Source organism: Symphalangus syndactylus, chromosome 22, assembly GCF_028878055.3.
Source record: "Symphalangus syndactylus isolate Jambi chromosome 22, NHGRI_mSymSyn1-v2.1_pri, whole genome shotgun sequence".
In the NCBI taxonomy this organism is placed as follows: Eukaryota; Metazoa; Chordata; class Mammalia; order Primates; family Hylobatidae; genus Symphalangus; species Symphalangus syndactylus.
Genome location: NC_072444.2, coordinates 8,279,812 through 8,288,343, shown reverse-complemented (window position 1 = coordinate 8,288,343; position 8,532 = coordinate 8,279,812). Strand labels below are relative to the sequence as shown.

At 50.1% G+C, this 8,532-nt stretch overlaps 1 long non-coding RNA gene across 1 annotated transcript; it reads right to left on the bottom strand.

The window, feature by feature from the left end:
• Positions 1–3,738: 3,738 nt before the first annotated feature.
• Positions 3,739–8,078, bottom strand: LOC134735663 (uncharacterized). Its single transcript, XR_010118989.1, has 3 exons — positions 7,961–8,078; positions 5,777–6,032; positions 3,739–3,765 (listed from the first exon to the last, which is right to left on the bottom strand). It is a non-coding gene; the product is annotated as an uncharacterized lncRNA (long non-coding RNA).
• Between the last annotated feature and the right edge of the window lie 454 nt (positions 8,079–8,532).

Here is an 8,532-nt window from a genome sequence, read left to right as displayed (position 1 = left end):
ACATCCCATCCTTGCCCATTTAAAAATCTCTTTTTTTGTTGTTTAGTTGTAAGAGTTCTTTATATATTCTGTGTACTAGGCCCTTGTCAGATATATGACTTACAAATATTCTCTCTCATTCTGTGTGTTGTCCTTTCACTTTCTCGAGAGTGTCCTTTGACTCACAAAAGCTTTTAATTGTGATGGAGTCAAATTTATCTATTTTTCTTCGGTCACTTGTGTTTTAGGTGTCTTACCTAAGAATCCATTGCCCAATCCAATGACACAAAGATTTACATTCATGTTTTCATCTAAGAATTGTATAGTTTTAGCTCTTACATTTAAAACTTAGATCCATTTTGAGTTAGATGTGTAGATGGTGTGAGGTAGGGGTCTGGATTCATTCTTTAGCCTCTGATAGAACAGTTGTCCCAGCACCATCTGGGCCTGCTCTGTGAGGTAGGGAAAACCAGCAAAGGTGTGGGAGGAATGTTCCGGACGGCTTGCAGAGTAGGAGAAGACAGAGACAGAAGACAGAGTAGCATCGGCAGGCTGTGGAGTCAGCAGGGGCCTGGGTCGTGTCCCAGCTCTGGCACATTCTGTGACCTCCCACAAGTCCCTTGGCCTCTCTGAGCCTGTTTCCTCATCGGTAAAGTGGGAGTGATAAGAGCTCCTATTGTCAGGGCTGTCACGAGGATTCTGGGTCCAGAACTGAGCACAGGGCTTGGCCCAGAGTTGGTGCCCAGGAAGTGGTGGGTCTGCAGAGCTGGGGCTGCCTGGCTGGAGAAGGGGCTCATGGGGGATCTGAGAGTCGTCTGTGTTGTGAACAGAGCTGCCAGTGTTGGGACAGGCCCGCCCTGCCCTCATGCATGCAAGCACACATGTACACACAGGCATGGACTCTAGAGTGGGACCTGTGTAAGGATGGTCCTGGATGTGGATTTGGTAGGTGGTCAGGATGTCCTTCGTTTTTCTTTTTTTTTTTTTTTTTTTGAGATGGTCTTGCTCTGTTGCCCACAGTGGAGTGCAGTGACCAGAACACAGTTCATTGCAGCCTCAACCTTCTGGGCTCGAGTGATCCTCCTACCTCAGCCTCCTGAGTAGCTGGGACTACAGGCATGCACCATCATGCCTGGCTAGTTTTCCTATTTTTTGTATGTACAGGGTTTTGCCATGTTACACAGGCTGGTCTCAAACTCCTGGGCTCAAGCAATCCGCCTGCCTTGGCCTCCCAAAGTGCTGGGATTACAGGCGTGAGCCACTATGCTCTGCAGGATGTCCTTCTGACCACAAGGAATGGCTCAAGGACATAAGGGGCTGCCCTGGTGGTGGAGAGGACATTGAGACTGAGGGAGGAGAGGTGAGTTGCCCAGGGCTACTCAGCAGAGTCAGCTCCAGCGCTGGTGACCATGACTTGAAGCGGAAGAGGCAGAGGGGAGGGTCAGAGCAGAGGAGAGAAAGTTAGAGGCCGAGGTGGCCATGGAGAACAGGGCGGACACCAGGCCAGGCCAGGTGCAGTGAGCCCAAGCCCAGCCAGAGAGGGCGGAGGTGGGAGATCTCCTCCTAGGCGGGGCTGTGGACTCTCAGACCAGGTAGAGCTACTTATGGGTAGTAGGAGTAGGCATAACGGTCTCTCCCGGCAGCGTGCAAAGAGAGAACAGCACAGTCATGTCCGAGGTCCATCCACCAAGGCTGGGCTGAGGCAATGCCCAGCCAGGAGGGTGGGGCCTGGGTGCTTCCTGTGCTGGGGTGGGGGCTGACCAGGGACTGGACAGGTCAGAAAGACCTTCCTGATCTCCCAAGGACAGGTTGGTCTCAGACATTAAGGACCAGGACCCAAGGCCCTTCTGGAACCTTCCCCAAGCCTACTGTAGGAGTGAGGAGGAGGTGCGGGAAAGGGCCTGGGGGGCCACAGAGCTTTCACACAGAGTCATATACACACGTATACACAGAAATAAATACTTACATAAACAGACACACATGTAGATATACACTCACATGCACTCACACACAGAGAAGCACACACTGATGCACACTCATATGCACTGACAAATGCAGACACACGCAGGTGCAGATATGCATACACATGTATTCAAACACATTGACACACATGCAGACATACATTCACAAACACACACACACTTAACACCCCCCGACCCACACACTCACACTCAAGGGTAACTGTGCTCACCTAGGGCTGCTGTCATCCCTGCAGACAACCCTCCACTTTCCCTCCCTGCAGGCCTCTCTGCCCGAGAGGTCAGCCCTTTGCCTGCACCTCCACCTGGGTGGGGACAGAGAGTGGGCAGAGTGGAGATGACTCCACTTGGACACCCAGGATAAACCTCGGGCCTGTCCTCACCCACCCTGACTGCCCCTGGATGCGCGATCTACTAAAAGGAGCCACGCCTTCCCCTCCGGGGGCTCCTGGAACACAACTTGGGTCAGAAGCCCTATGCTACCAGAAAGCACTGTCAATGAAAAGAGTCAACCTCTGTAAAATATTTTTAAAGAGGTTTATTCTGAGCCAAATTTGAATGACCATGGCCTGAAGCACAGTCTCTAAAGGTCTCAAGAACATGTGTCCAAGGTGGTTGGGTTATACCTTGGTTTTATATGTTTTAGGGAGACTTAAGACATCAATACATGTGAGGTATACATTGGCTCAGTCTGGAAAGGTGGGACAACTCAAAGGTCAGGAGGTCATAGGTGGATTCGCAGATTTTCTGATTGGCAATTGGGCAATTGGTTGAATGAGTTATTATCTAAAGAACTGGAATCAATAGAAAGGAGTGTCTGGCTTAAGATAAGGAGTTGTGGAGACCAAGGTTCTTATTATGTAGATGAAGTCTCTTAGGTGGCCACCCTTAGAGGCAGTAGATGGCAAATGTTTTCTATTCAGACCTTTAGAAGGAGTTAGACTCGAAGCTAATCTCTTCAGGACCAGAAAAAGACCTGGAAAGGGAAAGGAATTCTCTACAGAATGTAAATTTCCCTCACAAGAGAAGCATTGCAGGGCCATTTAAAAATATGTCAAAGAAATATATTTTGGGGTAAAATATTTTGATTTCTTTCAGTGTCTGTTATCTGTCACGTGAAGCTATACTAGAGTCAGTTTGGAATTTGATATTTTATTGTTATAAAGAGTCTGTTTTGTAAGCCTTAAGATCTCTGTTTTAATGTTAATGCTGGCCAGCTGTGCTGAATTCAGAAGGGAGGCAGGAATAATGAGGCATGTCTGACCCTCCCTTCCCATCATGGCATTAACTAGTTTTTTAGGTTTCTTTGAAATCCCCTTGGCTGAGAGGAGGGTCCATTTAGTAGGCTGGGGGGCTTAGAATTTTACTTTATTTTTATTTTGAGACACAGTCTTGCTCTGTCACCCAGGCTGGATAGCAGTGACATGATCACAGCTCACTGCAGCCACCTGGCTCAAGCTGTCTTTCCACCTCAGCATCACAAGTAACTGGGACTTCACCACTTGAAGTGCACCACTATGCCTGGATAATTTCTTAATTTTTATTTTATTTTATTTTTTGAAACAGGGTCTCATTCTGTCACCCAGGCTGGAATGCAGTGGCGTAATCATGGCTCACTGCAGCCTTGACCTCCCAGGCTCAGGTGATCCTCCTGCCTCAGCCTCTTGAGTAGCTGGGACTACAGGTGTGTGTCAGCATGCCCAGCTAACTTTTTGTATTTTTTGTAGAGATCAGGTTTTGACATGTTGCCCAGGCTGGTCTCGAACTCCTAGGCCCAAGTGATCCCCTCCTTCGGCCTCCCAAAGTGCTGGGATTACAGATGTGGTTTATTTTTGGTTCACATCACCCACAGTGTACAGCAAGCTGATTCCCATTTCACAGATGGGGAAGCTGAGTCCTGGGGAGTCATGGGCTGCCCCAGGCCTCTCTGGAGGTCAGTGGCAGAGACCCTAGGCCTCTGGATGCCTGTCCCAAGACTCTGGCCCCTGAACCTCCTCTGTGCCCCCTCCTGAGGCCCTGCCTAGGCTTGTTTCAGGGTCCTCATTCACTTGCCCCCCACATCATGCCATCAGCAGGAATTCCAGAGCACGGCCTTTCACAAGAAACTCTATAGATTGAGGGGAGGAGAGTGGAAGACTGAGGCCAGCAAGGGCAGGAGATTGGCCCCAGGTCACTCAGCACATCTCCATCCCAGGGAGAGAAGGAGAGGATCCAGGGTGCTGGGGCTGGTGGCAGAGGCTTGGGTGGGGATGGGGTGGATGAATGACATAGCGTGATGTGGTGGGCTGGACAGATGCATGGAGATTTGGCAGACCTGAGTCAGTCCTAGCTCTGCCTTGAACAATATAGAAGTTATTTTTATAAAAGATAAACTCAGATCCTATTTCTCTTCCCTTGCCTAAAACCCTTTGCTGGATTCCTGGCGCTCTTTGAATGCAGTCCACAGGCTTTCCTCTGACTCTCTGACTCAGGTAGCCCCGTCATGGTCCATCCCCTGTACCTCGCTGCTCCTCTCTGCTCCGGCCACACGGCACTTGTGTTTCCCCATCTTGGGGCTGTTGCACACGGAGTCGTCTATACTTGCATTTTCTCTGCCTTCTCTTTGTGCCTTCAGTCTCAGCAGAACCTTTCTTGACTCCCCCTTCCACCCAGCAAACGAGTCTCCTCCCTCTGTTGTTCTCACTTCTGGCCTCCTGCTCTTTTCCTTTTCAGCGCCTACCTCAATTGGTAATCATCCTTTCATCTGTGTTCTTTCTTGTTTAATGCTGCTGTCCTCTCCAGCCTACAAGCTATGCAAGAGCAGAATGCCTGCCTGTTTTCCCAGCCCAGATCCTCAGTACCCAGGACAGTGCTTGGACCATTGTACAGACTCTATAAATATTTGTTGAGTTAGCTGATAAATGAATGAAATAATTTTGCTCCTCTGAACCCAGAGTTTCCTCCTCTGAAAAATACGGCTATTTATTATTCTGCCCATCAGGGGCTGCTGTGAAACATGAATAATGGTAACTGTGCCCATAGCAGGTGCACTATGAACACTAGTTCATTCCCCCTCCTCCCTCTCCTGAACTTGCCCTCTCCAGTGAAACAGGACTCCAGGCCCAGGCTGTGAATCGCTGTATCCCAGGTGGCTCAGAGCAGCTGTCTAATCAAAGTGTGTTTAATTGAACCGAAGTCATCGGCTCCTGCCCATCCATTGACTTGTGTTGACTGAGCAGCTGCCAGACACTGGGTCCACACAGCCTATAATCCAGAACCTTTCCTACTTCACAGAGCTTTCAGCCTGGGGAAGAGAAACAATGCGAAGTGTTAAAATTACCCAATCACCTACTGCAGCGTGTGAGGAGGCTGCAGGGAACTCAGCACAGGTGACAAGAGATGGGCTGGGGTTCCTTCCCTCACCTGGAATTATCTCCAGGGGCAAAGGGTTGAGGGTGCCTGATGCTACCCCACCCCTGACTCTGCGTGTGGGCAGCTCCCACAACCAAGGCTCCTTCAGAAGCCAAAACAACTCAGAAGCTGCGACCTTTGCTTTGAGCTAAAAAAGAAAAAATACCAGAAAGGCTTAGAAAATTCTGGAGGGGTTGACCTTGTGCCCTTCCCTCCAGGTCACCAGGATGCGTGGAGTTCCCTTCTGCCTCTGGGCAGCCAACTGGAGCCCTGTTGTCTCTGGGTCTCCATGCCCACTCTGATTTGTGTTCCTCGGTCCTGATGTCTGTTTTTCTGTTTATTTTTTCTCTTTATTGAATGGCCTTTTGCTGCATGCTCTTCCAAGTCCTCCGTGGAACAAAGCCCAGAGTAAATAATTGAATGCTTACACATTTAAATATTTCCAATCTTGGCCTCGGTCACGTCTCTGCATGTGACATCCCATACTGACAGCCTCTGCTCTGGGAAGCAGAAATGCCTTTGCTTTCCTTCTGAGCTCTTTCTTTCGAGCTTCCAAGTTGCAGGGAGTCACCCCAGTGTCCCGGGATTTGGGCCACACGGGCTCATTCCTGTCTCTAGCCCAGGCCCTTTTCAGTCCCCCTTTCTCCAGGCTGAGGTCAGGCTGTCCTCGGACCCAGGTACCACCTGGAAGCAATAATAATGAAAATTAGCTAGCTATGAATAAAGTACCTCTGAATTTGGAATGATCCCCATTTTGCAGGTAGGGAAAGAGAGGCTCAGAGAGGTGACGGGAGATGCTCAAGGTTACACAGCAAGGGTCTCCTCTCTTCTTGAGGCTGTGCTGCTTTCCCCCGGAAGGCCCTTACCATACTCCTGACTCTTGACCACAGGACCCCCTGGGTGGTCAGTGGAAATTGGTGTGTGGGAGGTGGCAGAGCTGGGATGCAAACCTGGTCTTAGAAAAGCAGCCCACATTTGTTGAGCGTACAAAGCGTCTGTGGGATATGAGCATGTGGGGTCTGTGCATGTGAGCAAGTGTGTGTGATTGTGTGGGGTGAGTGTGTATCTTGGTCAGTTCAGGTTGCTATAACAAATACCATTGACTGGGGGTCTTAAACTGCAGACATTTACTTCTCATGGTTCAGGATGGTGGGAACTTCAAAATCAAGGTGTCAGCCAACTCCGTATCTGGGGAGGCTCTCTTCCTGGTTGGCGGCTGGCCGCCTTCTTGCTGTATGTATCATCACATGGCAGAGACAAAGATCATCCCAGCTCTGCCATCTCCCAGCTGTCTGACCTTGAGAAAGTCATTTTCCCTCTCTGTGCCCATATCCATGGCCTAAAATGGGGTCAGTGCTAATACAGTGCCACAGGTTGTTGTCAAGATCAAATGGGGCCATGGGTGAGTAAACACAATGAAAGATGCTTGCTATAGCTGTATACTGACCTGCTGCACCAAACTCAGGACACAGTAGAGTGCCACGAAGACAGTGGTGTTGTCTAGGCTCTGCGGCTCCACCCACCCCGCCCCTGTCCGGTGTCTCTCCTGAGTGCTCCCCCAGCCCGGCCCCCTGCAGCTGGAGCTGTCAGGAATGAGGGTGCTTCATCATGTACTGTGCTACTGTGTGGGAACAGCTTCAGGGAGAGAGGGGATGGGTTAGGGAGAAGCGGGAGGAGGTCGGGGGTGCCAGCATCTGCCCACAGAATTGCTCTTTCCAATCTAGAGCACGCCATAAGAGGGAGGTGAGGGGGGCCCCCTACTGTCCTTGTGAAATTTCCCCAAGCCCATGGCGTGTAAGGAAGTGAGGACCTGGATGTGAACTCAGCCCCAACCCTGGCAGCTGCCCACCAGCCTCTGACTCCGGGCTCTGCCCTCTCCCCATCTAATCCCTGTCCTGCTCTACAGCAACCCTGAAAAACTCCTTCACCACTCACTGTGTCCCTTCCTAGACCTCTGGGACCTACAGTGACTCCTGTTGCTCCTCTCTGGGTCCCCGAGCCTGCCTCACCTTTCTACGTGCTGTTTCCTCTTCTGCCACCTCCACTTCCCCTCCCTGAGCTCCTGTGCCTCCCTGAACTTCTCTAGTCCCAGCTCTGCTGTCTGCACTGTAAGTGACAATTCACTCCTCTGTCCTTCCCATGGGATCTGAAACCCCTTGAGAGCTGACTCTGCATCTGGCCACTCTGTTTCCCTAGAGTGCAAAGTGGCGCCTGACACCTTAGTCAACATTTATTGAGCACTGACTGTGTGCCAAGACTGTGCTCAGCCCTTTACAGACATATATTAATTAACATAAGATGACCTTCAAGGACATATTGGAGACAGGGTGGGGTTGGGCTGGGAATAAAGACTTGAAGGCCAGGTGGATTTGGATCTGGCTCTGCATTTACTGGCTGGGTGATCTTTATCAAGTTACCTAAGCTCTGAGTGCCTTACTTTCCCATGTAAAATGGAGGTAATGATATTATCCATCTCATGGAGCTGTTTTGAGAATTTAAAGAGTGAATATATATAAAGGGCTTAAAATAACATCAGACGCAGTTTAAGGGTTGGCTATTACTATTGTCCACATTTTATAGATGAGGAAACTGAGAGTGGGAAAGTCACTTACCTGAGCTCTCAGCAATGAGGTGGTAGAGTTAGAACGTGAATCCAAGATCTACCTGACCCCGAATCACTCTCCTTAATGATTGCAGCAGGGCCTCAGGGCCTTCGCCCTCTTTAGCCTCAGTGTTCCCATCTGTGAGGTGCAGGGGCTGGAGGGGAGGATGCCTAGAGTTCCAGTGCTAACACTGTTGCCTTTGTGAGATTCTCGGTGGGGATTCTAGACTTGGAACGCGTCTTGAAGGCATTGGGCTCCCTGTGTGCTTTCAGAACAGGATCCCACGTACAGCCTCTGGATGCATGGCAGATTTCTGGTAGGCAGTGTTTGGCAGGTTGGCTTGAAGTGAAGTGGTCCGGATTTAGCAGGTGAGGCTTTGGGGGAGATGCTTCCATAGGGGCCCCCAGTGTGTGCTGAGACAGGCCCCAATAAACCTGCGGTGAGAAGTCACAGGCAAAACGTGCAGGAACATCTGCTTCTGCAAAGCAGAAGAAAAACCTGTTCTTGGGTCCTTGTGGGTCCTGTTGATAAGTAATGATGAGAACCTTAGGTTCCATTGATTAGAAGGATGAAAAGAAAAA